Source organism: Arachis duranensis, chromosome 9 (genome assembly GCF_000817695.3).
Source record: "Arachis duranensis cultivar V14167 chromosome 9, aradu.V14167.gnm2.J7QH, whole genome shotgun sequence".
NCBI lineage: Eukaryota > Viridiplantae > Streptophyta > Magnoliopsida > Fabales > Fabaceae > Arachis > Arachis duranensis.
Genome location: NC_029780.3, coordinates 72438666 through 72453703, shown reverse-complemented (window position 1 = coordinate 72453703; position 15038 = coordinate 72438666).

Below are 15038 nucleotides of genomic sequence, written 5' to 3'. Positions count from 1 at the left end.
ACTGGAGGGTGAGAAGGCCAGCTCTATTGCCCTTGCCGCTTCTCTGAAGCTGGCCAAAGACATGGCTTTGAAACATAAGGATAGTTATGTCTCGGCTTATAGGGAATTGATGCGTCTTCGGGAGGAGTTGGAAACAGCTCGGGTTAATTATAGTGAGCTTCAGGGTCACCTTGTGGGTAGCATAACTACTGCCTTCGAGAACCTGATGGAGCAGTTCTGGGTTGTTGCTCCTGATACCGACCTGACTCTCATCAGCCTGGACAATGTCGTGAGAGATGGTAAGATTGTCCCTGATGACCAAGATGATGAAGAGACTGATCCTCCCCCAGTGCCTTCTCTTAAGGTGTCGACCTCCTCTGTTCCTCCCGTTACATCTGATCCGGATTGCCAGATTCTGAACCGGGATGATGGACCGTAGATGCCGTGCCCCTTCAGACTCGTCCTCCTTCTCCTCACACCGATGCTGCCGGGAAAGCTCCCGATCTTTAGCTGATCTTTTTCTGGATATTTTGTGTAAATAGCCCGATTTGTGGGCTTTTGAACTTTGTTTTGTTTGACGCTTCTAGTTGTCTGTCTTGCAACTCCTTTTTGAAAAACAAAAGTAGCTTCTGAGGTTGGTTTTGTGGTGACCTCTTGAAGCTTTTATCGTATTATGCATGATATCTGTTGAAATTTTGCTGTTCTAGCCTCTTTAGGTTGTTTGCGTGCTTTATCGTTTGTAACTTGGATCCTTTTGAGGCCGTTCCTGTGGGGGGTCCGACTTGTTTCTCGGTTTCCTTGCTCTTTTTGTATTTTTAGCGCCTCCTGACTGATTTCTTTATGTTGGTCCCCCTCAAAAGTTATTTTTGTGATCCCCTTTTCTGGGCCTTTACTCGGTCTTTTTCAGGGATTATGTTGATAACCTTTTAGTGGTAGGAGTCCGACTTGGTTATGTCGGTCTTCTTTAAGTTATTTTTCATAGCCCTCTTTTTTGGATCTTTGTCAGATCTCTTTCAGGGACTATTGTATAACTTTTTTAATGGTAGGAGTCCGACTTGGTTATGTCGGTCTCCTTTAAGTTATTTTTCGTAGTCCTCTTTTTTGGATCTTTGTCAGATCTCTTTCAGGGACTACTTGTATAACTTTTTTAATGGTAGGAGTCCGACTTGGTTATGTCGGTCTCCTTTAAGTTATTTTTCGTAGTCCTCTTTTCTGAATCTTTGTCAGATCTCTTTCAGGGACTACTTGTATAACTTTTTTAATTTTGGGCTGACTTTGTTATGTCAGGCCCTTCTAAGTTAAAGTAATCCTCTTTAATAGGGTTGGTCAGACCTCTTTCCAGGGTTTATTTATAAGTTGGGTTGACTTGGTCCGATTTCTGAACGTCGGCCAGTCTTTTAAGTTATTATATTAGCTATTCGTAAGACCTCGTCAGGTTCTTTTTTGGATTGCTTTCGATAACTTCTTATATTATTCTGTGTTCATCTTTGCCAATTTGTAGAAAATGGTTGGCGTTTTTAGATCGTCTTTTGGGTGAATCACGTTTTCACCTTTATCGGACGATTGTCTTTATCATGGTCGCGCAGTGAATTTGTTTTTCACTTTCTGCCGACCTGTTGCTTTATAATCGGACGATGAATACTTCAGATTAATGCGTCTTGGAATCTTGTAGAATATCTAAATAAACTTTATTCAAAGAAAAAATGCAAATATATACATGTGGGAATTTCCTTGTCCCTTTAGGTCAAGTACGATCTAGGTCTCGATATGGTGCCTCATTAAAAAACCTTTTCAGGAAAAAGAGCGCATCCATTTAGTGAGACCCTTTACCTTTTCTAACTGTAGTACCTTCTTAGGTTGCAGGCATGCCATGATCGGGGAAGATCTCGTCCATCAAGCTCGGACAGTCTGTAGTAGCCTTTCCCCAATATTTCAATGACTCGGTAGGGTCCTTTCCAGTTTGCTGCCAGCTTTCCTTCTCCGGGTCGAGTTGTTCCAATGTCATTTCTGATTAGGATGAGATCATTCTCTGTAAAACTTCTCGGTACTACCTTTTGATTATATATGGAAGCCATTCGTCGCTTTAGGGCTTCTTCCCTGATCCGAGCTCTTTCTTGGATTTCGGGTAACAAGTCGAGCTCTTCTCTCTGAAGTTGGGAGTTTGCTCGTTCATTGTAGTGGATTACTCGGGGAGATCCTTCTTCGATTTCTATTGGAATTATTGCCTCCATTCCGTATGCTAGTCGGAATGGTGATTCGTTTGTAGTGGAATGGGGGTTGTTCGATATGCCCATAGGACCTGTGGAAGTTCCTCGGCCCAAGCTCCCTTTGCTTCTTGTAGCCTCCGTTTTAACAAGCTCCCTTTGCTTCTTGTAGCCTCCGTTTTAACCCGGCCAATATGACTTTGTTGGCCGCTTCAGCTTGTCCATTGGCTTGAGGATGTTCGACGGAGGTGAACTGGTGTTTTATGTTCAAGTCGGCCACCAGTTTTCTGAAGCCTGCCTCTGTAAATTGGGTACCGTTGTCTGTGGTGATGGAGTATGGTACCCTGAACCTCGTAATGATGTTCCTATATAGGAATTTTTGACTTTTTTGAGCAGTGGCGTTGGCTAGGGGTTCTGCCTCGATCCATTTTGTGAAATAATCTACTCCTACTATGAGGAATTTTACTTGTCCCGATTCCTGTGGGAAGGGTCCGAGAAGGTCGAGTCCCCATTTCGCAAATGGCCAGGGCGAGGTCATGCTGATGAGCTTTTCTAGTGGGGCAATGTGAAAGTTGGCATGCTTCTGGCATGGTGGACATGTCCTTACAAATTCTGTAGCCTCTTTTTGTAAAGTTGGCCAATAGAATCCCGCCCGAAGTATCTTTTTGGTGAGAGCTTGCATTCCGAGATGATTACCACAAATGCCGCTGTGTACTTCCTCCAAGACTTCTTTTGTGTTGGAAGTTGGTACGCATTTTAGTAAAGGTGTTGATATCCCTTTTTTGTATAGCGTGTTTTTTATGATAGTGTAGTACTGTGCCTCTCTTTTCAGCCTCTTTGCCTCCTTTTCATTTGTAGGGAGTTCTTCTGTTTTGAGGTAGTTTATTATGGGGGTTATCCATCTTTGATCCCGACCTATTATGGCTAGGATTCTTTCTTCTTCTATTATTGACGGGTTCTGTAATACCTCCTGGATGAGACTTCTGTTGTTGCCCCCTGGTTTGGTGCTGGCTAATTTTGAAAGGGCGTCAGCTCGGGCATTTTGCTCACGAGGTATGTGGTGGATCCTATATTCCCCGAGTTGTCCGAGCTGTTCTTTGGTTTTATCCAAATATTTTTTCATGGTTGGATCTTTAGCTTGGTAGCTTCCTGTTATTTGTGAGGTGATGACTTGTGAGTGACTGTAAATGTTGAGTTTCCGAGTTCCAACTTCCCTGGCCAGCTTCAGACCAGCTAATAGTGCTTCGTATTCTGCCTGGTTGTTTGAGGCCGGAAATCCGAATTTAAGGGAGAGCTCAAGCTGAGTTCCCTGGTTGCTTTCAAGTATCACACCCGCACTGCTTCCTGTTTTATTCGAGGATCCGTCTACGTATATGTTCCATTCTATGGGGATTTCCGGGATGTTTGTAAATTCTATGATGAAGTCGGCCAGGTGTTGTGATTTGATTGCTGTACGTGCCTCGTATTGGAGGTCAAATTCGGACAACTCGATTGCCCATTGTAGGATTCTTCCTGCTAGATCTATTTTCTGCAATATCCCTTTTATGGGTTGGTTGGTTCGAACTTTGATGGTATGCACTTGGAAATATTGGCGAAGCCGCCGGGATGTGAGGATCAGGGCGTAGGCAAACTTTTCTATTTTCTGGTAGTTCAGCTCGGATCCCTGTAGTGCTTTGCTAACGAAGTAGATGGGTTTTTGCCCATGTTCGTCTTCTCTGACTAGTGCTGAGGCTATTGCCCGGCTCCCAACTGCGAGGTATAATATGAGCGGTTCTCCTTTTCGTGGCCGAGATAGGATAGGTGGCTGTATTAAGAACTCCTTGAAGTCTAGGAAGGCTTGCTCACATTCTGTTGTCCATTCGAATTGTTTTCCCTTTCTTAAAGTAGCATAGAAGGGAAGAGATCTTATCGCAGCTCCTGCTAAGAATCGGGATAGAGCGGCCAACCTCCCGTTGAGTTGTTGTACTTCTTTGATACAGGTTGGGCTCTTCATGTTGAGTATGGTCGACACTTGTCTGGATTTGCTTCAATCCCCCTTTGTGTGAGCATGAAGCCCAAGAATTTGCCGGCTTCTACTGCGAAGGTGCATTTTGCGGGATTGAGCCGCATGTTGTGTTTCCTAATAGTGTAAAACACTTGGGTCAGGTCGGATAACAATGTATCTTCGCTTTGTGTCTTTATCAACATGTCGTCTACATAAACTTCCATAATTTTTCCGATGTGATCTGAGAAAACTTTATTCATTAGCCTTTGATAAGTAGCTCCTGCGTTCTTGAGACCGAAAGGCATCACTATGTAACAGTAGTTTGCCTTTGGTGTTAGGAACGAGGTTTTTTCTTGATCTGGTGGATACATGGGGATTTGATTGTACCCTGAATATGCGTCCATAAAGGAGAGATACTTATATCCTGATGAAGCATCTACTAGAGCGTCGATGTTTGGGAGTGGGTAGGGGTCTTTTGGGCAGGCTTTATTGAGGTCAGTGTAGTCGGTGCACATTCGCCACTTCCGATTTGACTTTTTCACCAAGACGACGTTTGCTAGCCATAGTGGATATTTGACTTCCCTTATGAACCCGGCCTCAAGTAGCGCTTGTACTTGTTCTTCTACAGCCTGAGCTCGTTCTGATCCAAGTTTTCTTCGTCTTTGTTGTACCGGCCGGGATTCTGGATAGACTGCCAATTTATGGCTCATTAGTTCGGGATCAATACCTGGCATGTCAGCGGCTTTCCATGCGAAGAGATCAACATTATCTCGTAGGAACCGTATTAATGATTCCTTTATGTCTCCTCTTAGGATCGTGCCAATATTAGTTGTTTTATCCGAGGTGTCTCCGATCTAGATTCTTTCTACTTCTCCTTCGGGTTGTGGTCGGAGTTCTTCTCGCCTCTGAACTCCACCAAGCTCGATCGTGTGGAACTCTCCTCCTTCACCTCGGAGGTTTAGGCTTTCGTTATAACAGCGACGTGCCATCTTTTGATCTGCCTTTATTGTAGCTATCCCTTCCGTAGTTGGAAATTTCATACATAGATGTGGAGTTGAAACTATTGCACCGAGTTGGTTTAACGTTGTCCGACCTATTAAGCCATTGTAGGATGAGCTTACGTCGACCACGATGTAGTCTATCTTGAGTGTTCTAGATTGGTTCCCCTTTCCAAAGGTTGTATGCAGTGATACGTATCCCAGTGGTTGAACTGGGGTATCTCCTAGTCCGAACAGGCTGTTCGGGTACGCTCTTAGCTCTTTTTCTTCTAGACCGAGTTTGTCGAAGGCAGTTTTGAATAAGATGTCGGCAGAGCTTCCCTGGTCAATTAGCGTACGGTGAAGGTTGGCGTTTGCCAATATGATTGTAATGACCATGGGGTCGTCATGTCCCGAGATGATTCCGGATGCATCTTCCTTGGTAAACGTGATTGCTGGGATGTTTGGGGCTTCTTTTTTTCCTTCGACGTGGTATACCTCTTTGAGGTGTCACTTGCGAGATGATTTGGAGATTCCTCCCCCAGCAAATCCGCCGTGTATCACGTGGACATGTCTTTCTGGTGTGCGAGGCGATCGTTCAGATCGTCCTACGTCCTCATCCCTCCTTCTTTTCCTCGGTTCTTCGTCCCGGTTGGCCAAGAACCGATCTAACTTTCTTTCTCGTACTAATTTTTCTGGTTGGCCAAGAACCGATCTAGCTTTCCTTCTCGTACTAATTTTTCTATGACGTTTTTCAAGTCGAAACATTCGTTGGTGGAATGCCCTCGAAGTCGGTGATATTCACAGTACTCATTCCGATTTCCCCCTCTTCTTTTGCCTTTAAGTGGCCGAGCTGGAGGGATTTTTTCCGTATGGCAGACTTCTTTGTAAACGTCTACCAAGGATACCCTAAGAGGGGTGTAGTTGTGATATTTCTTGATTTTCTCTCCGGAGCGATCTTCCTTTTTCTTGGATTCTTTATCTCGGTAGGCGGAACCGAACCTTGAGGCTTCACCAAGTCGAGAATTTTCCTCCATGTTAATGTACTTCTGCGCTCGTTCTTGTACTTCATATAGGGATGTCGGGTATCTTTTTGATATAGATTGGCTGAATGGTCCTTCTCGCAGGCCATTTATGAGGCCCATGATGGCAGCTTCTGTTGGTAGATTTTGTATGTCCATGCATGTTTTGTTGAATCTCTCCATGTAGTTGCGAAGACTTTCTCGGTCTCCTTGCTTGATCCCGAGTAAGCTGGGTGCATGTTTGGCTTTGTCCTTTTGTATGGAGAATTGAGCCAGGAATTTTTTGGCCAGGTCGTCGAAGCTCGAGATGGATTTTGGAGGTAGGTTGTCGAACCATTTAATGGCTGTCTTGGTGAGAGTTATTGGAAAGGCTTTGCAACGAACTGCATCTGAGGCATCAGTGAGGTACATTCTACTTCTGAAGTTGCTGAGATGAGGGTTGGGATCCGAAGTGCCGTCATATAGAGCCATATCCGGAAGCTTAAAATCTTTTGGAGTTTTGGTTTTCATAATTTCTCTGTTGAATGGATCTTGATCTTTCTGAGAACTATCCTCCGTGGATGGTCGAGTAGCTTTGGTTTTGAGATCAGCTTCGAGTTTTATAAGCTTATCTTCTAATTCTTGACGCCACCTTATTTCCCAGCGTAGATCTTCTTATTTTTCACGTCGATGTTGGGCTTCTTTCTCAAGTTGCTCCAATCGATTTTGAAGCATTTCTATTACTCCTGGATTTGATGAATTTTTGTCTCCTTGGGCTTCTTGAGTATCTTTGAGTATTGTGTTCGCGTTTTTATGCGATGTTCTGTCTTCCAAACCTGAATCGTGGTCGTTGTCATGATCATCCGCCATGTTAATGGGATGACTTCCAGGTTCCCCAGCAACGGCGCTAATGTTCCGAGGGTTACCTGAAACTGTAGGTCAATCTCGGATGAGATCTTCCGTGTTGGTCGGAGCCGACGTGTCTGACAGGTGTATGGCGGCCGGAGCTGATGTGTCCGACTTGTTGGACTTGGTGGTAGTGATGATCTTTCGTCCCCGGAGGGTGGGGGTACCTGCAAGGGACTCCGATGCTTAAGTTAGCAAGGGTATTAAGCAGGTACTTAGTAGAATCAGAGTATGAGTTATACCTGGGTGCTCCAGTGTATTTATAATGGTGAGATGTGGCCTTCTGTGGATAAGATAAGTTAGTTATCCTATCTTATCTTATCTTTAAGTGAGGTCATCTTATCTTTAAGGGAACCGCCCTTCTCTCTGTAGGTTTGGGCCGCCTTTAGGATTTGGGGCGTGTTCCTCTATTTGGGCCCTTTGTTTGGGCTTTCCTGTAATTTGGCCGAGCTCTTTGAGAAGAGGTCAGGTTTGTCCTAACCTGAAGAGGTCGGTCGCTTTGCTTGTAGAACATCCCGGGTCGGACAGCTCGACCCAGGGTATGAACACCCTCCATCGGAGTCAGTAGTTTTGAGTTGAATCCTCAGCTCATTATCATGATGCAGCAAAGTTTCCAGTATTCCGGTCTTCCACAGGAAGAACCTATAGAGTTTCTGGCACAATTTTTACAAATTACTGACACAGTACATGATAAGGAAGTAGATCAGGATGTTGATGCATGGAAACTTGTCTCTCAACAAATTTTCCTTCGGCAAGTATACCGAATTATCGTCAAGTAAAACTCACTATAGAGTGAGGTCGAATCCCACAAGGATTGATTGGTCAAGAACCTTTAGTTAGAAGAATATGCTAGTTGAGCTAAACAGAATTTAGATTGAGATGCAGAAATTTAAATGACTAGAAAGTAAATAGCAGAAATTAAAGTGCAGAATCTTAAATGGGGAATTGGGTAATGCTCATAAAAGTAAATGGCAGAAATTAAAGAGAATGAGTAAGATCAGAAATGGGGGAATCATTGGGTTTAGGAGATGTTGCAATTCTCCGGATCAAGTTCATTCTCATCTCTTCCTCAATCAATGCATTCATTGATCTCCTTGGCAATCTTAAGTGATTGAATCCCAATTCCTTGGTAATCCAATCTCTCAAATCTTGATCAATAGCCAATTCCTTGGTCAATTGCTCATGTGAAGAGATGCAGTATGGTCACTGATTATACCACATACATTTCCCAATTCAAGTATTGAGGGGATTATAGTCACATATCCATCCCAACCCAAATTGGTCCAGCATGAGAAAGCAATTCTAGCATGATCTCTTCATTCCTCTTCCAAGGTTCCGAAGAGATCCAATTATGGAGAGTTTCTTTTCCAAGATAACTAACCAATTGAATTAAGATTGAAAGCTTTCTAGTAAAATGAAGAGAAAAGATAGAAGAAGAAGAATGAAAACTAATATTGATCCATCAAATTACAGCAGAGCTCCCTAACCCAATGAAAGGGGTTTAGTTGTTCATAGCTCTAGGAATCAAAAATGGCAGAAAAGAATAATCCATGCTAGAAGTACAGAAAAGTAAATATGCAGAGAGTAGTTCTCCAAGGTGCCAAATGTCCATTTCTAGTTCTAAACTACTCCTATATATACTACTCTTCATGATCTTCTAGTGAGTTCTTCAAGTCTTGGATGTGGGCCTTGGACCTTGAGTTGAAGCAATCCTCATCTTTAGTGGGCCCAGCTTGCAGAGAAATATGAATTAGGCTTGGGCATTTAGTGAGATTAATCGTGGAATACATTTCTGTGTGCGAGAACGTTAGTGGCATTTACCTTTTCCACTAACGTTCCACCTTTATATGCCCACGTTATTCTCAACGTTAGAAGTCTTAACGTGACTTCTAACGTTCCTTCTCAATTCTTGGCCAACTTTAATGGGACTCACTTTTCCCATTAACGTTGGCTTGTGCCCCTTTTCGCAAACGTTAATGGGAATCACTTTTCCCATTAACGTTGCTTGCCTTTTTCCTCCTACGTTAGGTCTTACGTTTGCTTAGCTAACGTAGCTCTTAACTTTGGCACCTATCACCTTCGAGAGCGTTAGTGACACTCACCTTTGTCACTAACGCTCTAATTGCCTTAATCCCCTACGTTAGAACCCACGTTAACTAAGTTAACGTGGCTTTTAACGTAGTAATGAAGCCATCTTCCAACGTTAGTGACAAAAGTGAGTGTCACTAACGTTGGTTCTTTGAACCCCACTCCACATTAACTTTCACGTTAACAATATTAACGTGAGAGTTAACGTAGGCAATGAAAATGATCCAACGTTAGTGACAAAAGTGAGTGTCACTAACGTTGGCAGTGTTGATCCTTGTCCACGTTAGAGTTCACATTAACTTAGTTAACGTGACTCTTAACGTGGGGCATTGCCTAGTTTCTTAACGTTATTGGAGTTCACGTTTCTCATTAACGTGGATTTCTCCTTTCCTTCTACGTTAAGTACCACGTTAACTTAGTTAACGTGACTCTTAACGTAGGCTATGAAGTGGCTTCGCAGGCGTTATTGGTGATCACTTTTCTCATTAACGTTGCAAGCCAATTGCCATCCCACGTTAGTAGTCACGTTAACTAAGTTAACGTGAATGCTAACGTGATTCTTCCATGCTTCATTTTTCCTTAAATCAAGCAATTAAAGTGCATCAAAGATCTAGCCAAAACCATGAGATCATGCATCATTAAAATATCATGTAATTCTGGCAAAAAATCTCATGAAATCATGCAAAATTCACAATAGTTGCTTGAATGAAGGTGTAAGTGTATTTTCACGCAAAACTTGCCTTGTAAGGAAAATGCATGAAACTACCCTAAAACAGTAAAGAAAATGTCAGTGAAACTGGCCTAGATGCCCTGGCATCACAACACCAAACCTAAAGCTTGCTTGTCCCTAAGCAAGTACTGAAGCATAAGCAAAATGAAATAAAGGAACAAGAAGGAAGATGGGAATAGCATTCATGGTTCATGGAGTTTCATGCATAGCAACTTAGGTTCTTTCCTTTTAGGTTTCAAGACTATCAAATCCCTAGTCACTCTCTTGATTGCATCCTTTGAGGCTTCTTTCTTATTGATCCTTCTCTTTAAGCTTATTACATTTTTCTTTTGGCTAAGTGTTCTGTAAGAGGGCGACTTTTTATGATAAGCTTTCAGCCAACAATAGTTAATCCAAGTTACCAAGTGATAAGGCACCCCTAAGAGCTTATTCATCCAAGTATATCCCTTGTACATAAACACCACAGACACATGCCTCAGTTTCACAACCCTTGGTGCCTAGCATTGTTCCTTTTTGTATTCCCTTTCTTATTTCCACTTGTATTACTCTTTTTCTTTTCTTGTTGGGATCTTATTATTTAGCTAGCCTCAAGGAATGTGTCTCAAATTTATGACTTAGGATGGATAGTTGCTTTCTTTCCTTTCTTGGTGAACCAACTTAGCTTACTAATCATCCTACCACAATCACTTATAATGCACTTCACAAAATGATTCCATTCTTGTTCTTTCCATAACATTTTCTTTTTGATTAACTTAAAGAGACAAGCATACAAGTAAGCAAGATGACAGTGAGCATTCAAGACATTTAGGCTCAATAACATAGACTTAAACAATGAGAATTAAAGACATAATTAAAAATCCTAAGCTACCATGGAAGCGTGTTCTATTTCATACATGATTTTCCTTATTTAAAGCTTTAAAAAGGTAGGTAAACTAAGAAGGAACTTCACCACCTTTCACTTATTGGTCTGCTCATTCTCTTCTCCTCCCTTGGGATTCTCCTTGATTACTTGAGTCTCCATTCCCCTTACGCTTCCCCATCAACTTTTTCCAGAATCCGGCATCCTCCATCTTCTTCTTTAATGCTTCCTTTTGCTGTTTCACCTTCCCTTCTTCTTGTTCAGTTAAGTTCTTGCAAACTGCCTCAAAATTTGGGATATCCGGGTGTAGGTGATGCATATGCTCAACCACATAGTTTAGCTTTGCCTGAGTGTTGATGCTGAATTCTTCTCAGTGCAATTGCCTTCCTTCATTTAGCACGCTGAATTCGTTGAATGCTTTCATTTGATTCATCTGGCGTTGGTTGAGTTCCTGGAGGCGTTTATCTTGACTTTCTTGCCTTTCAGACACTCGATTGAAGGCTTGAGTAAGCTAGGAATAGTACTCTTATTGCTGCTCCATTAGCAGTTTCTACCATTCCCTCTGTTGATTCATCCAATTTGTTAGCATTCCCTCTAAGATTGAAGTTGCATTTGTTGTTCTTGTCCTTCCATGTATAGCCTTGATAAATCATCAATGGCTCCTCGAATGTGACCCAAATTGATGTCAGTTGGGTCATGATATCCTTCTTGATGATATTCCGTGGGTTGGGGTTCTTCTTGGAGAGGCTCTTCCTCTTGTGCATCTTCTGATGTCCTCTTCCTTAGATGTGTCTTTTTTGCTGTTGAGCTGGGGTCACATGAGTTATGCGTTGGAGTGTAAGTGATCTCCCAAGACCTAGCCAAGTTGGGTTGCTATCCTCAAAGACTACCTTGGCTTTCTTGCATAATCTAAGGATGGTGCTGGGGTACCAAGGTCTGGCACTTGAATCCTTTTTCTTGGCTAATTCTTGGATTCCTTCAGCTATAATTTCGTGCACGTTAATGCTTCCACCCTTTATCAAGCAATGTACCATGGTAGCTTGAGTGATATTGACCTCAGAATTATTTGCTGCGGGAAGGATAGATCGTCGCACAAGCTCAAACCAGGCCTTGGCTTCCGGGATGAGGTCTATGAACCGGGGTCTCTTATCTGCATACCTTTCCCAGTCAGATCCCACAATGCATATATCACCTACAATCTCCTCCAATTCATCATTATCGACACATTTATCTATTCTTTCTTGGTAACCAGGCTCAACAAAACGTGGGGATTTCAAATGGAGAACTCTAATGATTGCATTGGGGCTAAAATCCACCTCTACTCCTCTTACATAACTCTTGAAGGTGGGGGCCATGGTCTTATCTTCTCTAACCACATTTGCATAAAATTCTTTGATGAGGTTTGTATTTACCCTTGCTTCCGGGTTAGTGAGCTTTTCCCAACCCCTCTTTTCAATCTTCTTCTGAATTTATGGACACTCATTTTCATCGAATTGAAAGGTTGATTCGGGCAATATCTTCTTTTCCTTTATTCGGTTGAATTTGAGCTCATGGAAGGCTATTTTGAATTTCCTGGTGTCGAAGGAGGACTGCTCCATTGGTTCTTTTCCTCTTCACCTCTTGATGTTTGATGCTGCCATGAATGAGAATTGAATATTAGAGGCTAAGGGGTTGAAGATGGAGTTCAGTTGGGTTTAAGTAGAAAAAGTCTTGAAGAAATGAGTTTTGAAGAGAGAAAAGAAGAGGTGAGTATATAAGGTGCACGTGAAGTGTGTATGGCTGAGAGAAGGAAGTGAAAAGAAGAGAATGGGGATACAGGGTGTGTATGGAAGGGTTGTGTGAAGGGGTTTATATATAGGGATGGCAATTGTTGAATGGTGTGGATTGATGGTGTTGTTTTGATAGTGTACGGTCGGGGTTTTGAGATTGGATTGTCACATGGATCACCTCTTGTACGAGGGTCTTGGTTCGGTCTCCAAAGTCATTCATTCCCCATGTTGCATGGCAAAGCCTCCAAGGACATTCCCTATGGAGACAAGTGTAAAGTTCCCTTGGTGTAGTGGCCGAATCTCCTTGTATTAATTGTCCTATCAATTACCATCAATGTCCCTTTTGATTCCCTATATACAAGAAGTAAATGCAATGAGTTATTTAAACTTTTTGGTGGGAAAAATGTGAACTATTAAAATGTTTCTCTTTCTTTTTCTTTTTCTTTTGTTTCTATTAACTAAATGCTTTCCATGAAGACAATTCAATTAAACATTAGACTCCCCATGCATGCACGTTGATACACCAAACTTGTTTGTGATCCTATGGTACAACAAGTTTGGGACATAAATCTTTCTCATAAAGTGTGTTCAAACCACACTTGGTGTGCCTTGAACACCAAACTTATCATGTACTATACATTGCATGTGGAAGGATGATGAGCGGATAATTTATACGCTTTTTGGCATTGTTTTTAGTATGCTTTTAGTATATTTTAGTAAGTTTATAGTATATTTTTATTAGTTTTTATTTAGTATATTTTAGTTAGTTTTTAGTATACTTTTATTAGTTTTTAGTTAAAATTCACTTTTCTGGACTTTACTATGAGTTTGTGTGTTTTTCTGTGATTTCAGGTATTTTCTGGCTGAAATTGAGGGTCCTGAGCAAAAATCTGATTCAGAGGCTGAAAAGGACTGCAGATGCTGTTGGATTCTGACCTCCCTGCTCTCGAAGTGGATTTTCTGGAGCTACAGAAGCCCAATTGGCACGCTCTCAACGGCGTTGGAAATTAGACATCCTGGGCTTTCCAGAAATGTATAATAGTCCATACTTTGCCCGAGATTTGATGGCCCAAACCGGCGTTGCAAATCAGCATTAGAATTCCCGGCGTTTAACGCCGGAACTGGCATAAGAATTGGAGTTAAATGCCCAAACTGGCATAAAAGCTGGCGTTTAACTCCAGAAAAAGTCTCTACACATGAAAGCTTCAATGCTCAGCCCAAGCACACACTAAGTGGACCCAGAAGTGGATTTTTACGTCATTTACTCATTTCTGTATACCCTAGGTTACTAGTTCACTATTAATAGGATCTTTTGACATTGTATCTGTACCTCATGACACTTTACACGTTTCTCATTGTATCTTCTACAGCATGAGTCTCTAAACCCCATGGTTGGGGGTGAGGAGCTCTGCTTTGTCTTGATGGATTAATGCAATTACTACTGTTTTTCATTCAATCATGCTTGCTTCCATTCTAAGATATCACTTGTTCTTAAACCTGATGAATGTGATGATCCGTGACACTCATCATCATTCTCAACTATGAACGTGTGCCTGACAACCACCTCCGTTCTACCTTAGATTGAGTAGATATATCTTGGATTCCTTAATTAGAATCTTCGTGGTATAAGCTAGAATTGATGGCAGCATTCAAGGGAATCCGGAAGATCTAAACCTTGTCTGTGGTATTCTGAGTAGGATTCAAGGATTGAATGACTGTGATGAGCTTCAAACTTCTGAAGGCTGGGCGTTAGTGACAGACACAAAAGAATCACTGGATTCTATTCCAACCTGATTGAGAACCAACAGATGATTAGCCGTGCTGTGACAGAGCGCGTTGAACATTTTCACTGAGAGGATGGGAGGTAGCCATTGACAACGGCGAAACCCTACATACAGCTTGCCATGGAAGGAGCCTTGCGTGCTTGAAGAAGAAGACAATAGGAAAGCAGAGATTCAGAAGATAGAGCATCTCCAAAACCTCAACCTGTTCTCCATTACTGCAAAACAAGTATTTGTTTCATGTTCTTTTACTTTTTACAATAAACCCTGATAATTATTGATATCCTGACTAAGAGTTACAAGATAACCATAGCTTGCTTCAAGCCGACAATCTCCGTGGGATCGACCCTTACTCACGTAAGGTATTACTTGGACGACCCAGTGCACTTGCTGGTTAGTTGTGCGGAATTACAAAAGTGTGATTGCAATTTCGTGCACCAAGTTTTTGGCGCCGTTGCCGGGGACTGTTTCGAGTTTGGACAACTGACGGTTTATCTTGTTGCTTAGATTAGGACTGTTTTATTTTTATTGGTTTAGTGTCTTTTATTTGAGTTTAGTTTTATATTTTAAGTTTGGTGTCTTCTTTGTGTTTTCCTTTAAGTTTTCGAAAATTTGTGTTTGATTTTCTAAAAAGTTTAAGTTTGGTGTCTTTTGTGCTTTTATTCACTTAAAAAATTTTTCAAAAAATTGTTCTTGGTGTTCATCTTGATCTTCAAAGTGTTCTTGGTGTTCATCTTCACATTCAAAGTTTTCTTGTTTG